Genomic DNA, 2,521 nt, shown 5'->3' on the forward strand with positions numbered 1-2,521 from the left:
ACAAATTCATCTTTGCCCCGTGTTTATTTACTATCAATATAATAACTCCCAGGTTTATATCTTTAGCCTAGGTTTACCCTTTGAGGTCCAGGGCCATGTTGCCAACTGCCTGTTTAATGTATCCATGTGGATGTCTCAAAGGCACCTCAAACTCAACTTGTCTAAGGTTCATAATTTTCTCCCCAGACTTGCTCATCTCCTTCCACATTCCCTAACTCAATAAATGATGTTATCATTCACAGAGTTGTACTAGAAAAATATTTAGAAAATAAATCAACTACTTTTATGGGCAGATTAGATATAGGATGCTTCATCCTTGAAACCTACAACTTCTGACTTCTATCCAAACTATTACCGAGTTCTGTCAGTTCGACCTTCTAAATACGGGTCCAAGTTCCTCCATTTGTCTTCATTTCCACTCTGAACACCCTAAATGAACTTCCTATCCTCAAGATACAACCATACTGACCTCTGTATGCCCTGTTACTCCCCTACAATCCGTTGTCTACACTGCAATAAGAGTAATCTTTGCCAAAGAGAAGTGATCCCTCCTCCCCTATCTGCCTTTACCAGGTCACCCCATTGCTTTTGGGATGAAAAACAAAACCCTTAAGGGCTTATAAGACTGTCTCATCTGGCAGGACTGCCTGCGCTGCCACACCATAGCCTACTTTCCACTTGCTTTCTACATTTAGTTACACTGACCCTCAGTGTTTTCCACACAAGCTGTCCTCTAGCTGCAATAATCATCTCCCCCACCACCCCCCACCATCACCTACTTTCCAGAATTAATGCCTACTCAAACTTTGGGACTCAGCTTAAGCAGTACTTTTTCAGAGAAGCTCCTGCCTAGATGAATTTTTTCGGATGTTCTCATGGATCCCTGTTTCTTTCCTTCATGGCTATATGTTTGTGAGAAGTAGTACACTATGGTGGTTTAGGGCAGGGGCTGTGGGGTTGGCTCCATAGCTTAGTGGTTAAGGGAGCTGAATCCCACATGACTGACCACGTGATTCAAATCCTCACCCCCAGCAGCTTGAGAAACACTCTGAGTGTGTATGCATGAATGCCCCAAATCCTGATAGGCTGGAGAAATGAAAAAGAAGGGATTGCTACAAGACCACACTCCATCTGAGAGAGAGGGGGAAAAGTTCCCCTCTCTCTCCCTCTCTGTCTCTGGTGAACACATGCACCCTCTGACAATTAAAACAGAGAGAGAAAGAGCAGGAGCTAGACTGCCTGGATTTAAATTCTAGCTCTGTCACTTACTGTCTGTGTGAACTTGTACAATTAATCTCTCTCTGCCTGTGTCATTATCTGTAAGTGGGTTTAATAGTGTTCTACTATCTACATATTATAGTGCATATGATAAGTTGTTTAATGGTTAAATTAATACATGAAAAGTGTTTAGAACAAGGCCTAACACATAATATTTCCTTTTATCATTAATATCTCAATTTGTAATGATACATTCATTAGTGTCATTACCTGATTAACTGTCTCTCTTATTAAATTCTATGAAAGAGAGAAAATACCTGCTTGCCATTTTGTTTATAATATCTGGCCTATAGGTACTCTTTTTTTTTTTAGGTCTTACATAACTCACCAGAGAGGGACCAGAATTAGCATAATGGCTATGTCGCTGGACTCCCATGTAGTCGACCACAGGTCGAGTCTCAGACCTGGTGGCTTAAAACTCATGCCGGGCGTGTGTGCATGTGTGCCCAAGATCCCGAGAGGAGAATGGAGGAGAAAGGATTGCGGTGTGGCCATCCCCCCTGGAGGGTGATTTCTTGCTTTCTGTCTCTCTGTCTCTCTCTGTCTTTCTGGCAAGCGCACATGCCCTATAGCAAAAACCTCTCAAAAAAAAAAAAAAAACACCTCTCCGTAACTCACCAGAGAGGGACAGAAAGACAGAAAGTGAGAAACCAAACACCCCCTATCCCCAGGATGGATGTCCACACCACAATCTCTTCTCTGATCTCCTCCTGAGACTTCAGGCATGTACTCAAATGCACCCAGTGGTCCAAGCCACCAAGCCAAAACTCAGTTGATAACTGACTTTTTTTTTTTTTTTTTTGAGAGGTTTTTGCTATAGGGCATGTGCGCTTGCCAGAAAGACAGAGAGAGACAGAGAGACAGAAAGCAAGAAATCACCCCCCAGGGGGGATGGCCACGCCACAATCCTTTCTCCTCCATTCTCTTCTTAGGATCTTGGGCATGCACGCACATGTGCCCGACGTGAGTTTAAGCCACCAGGTCCGGGACTTGAACCGTGGTCGGCTACATGGGAGTCCAGCGACTAGCCATTACACCAACTGCTGGTCCCATTGTTAACTGACTTTTGAGAAATCAAGAAAGATAGACTAACAATCTAGTTTCCTAAACAGGCCAGTTTTAATTAGCATGATACTAAAGCTTCTTGTATTTAAATACTAACACAAAACATGGAACTTAAATTAAGTTGATATTAACTAATCAGTTATTTTTCTATTCTCTGTCTCCCTATTCCCACTTTTTT

This window comes from Tupaia chinensis, unplaced genomic scaffold (assembly GCF_000334495.1).
Source record: "Tupaia chinensis unplaced genomic scaffold, TupChi_1.0 Scaffold000270_2, whole genome shotgun sequence".
Taxonomy (NCBI): Eukaryota; Metazoa; Chordata; class Mammalia; order Scandentia; family Tupaiidae; genus Tupaia; species Tupaia belangeri.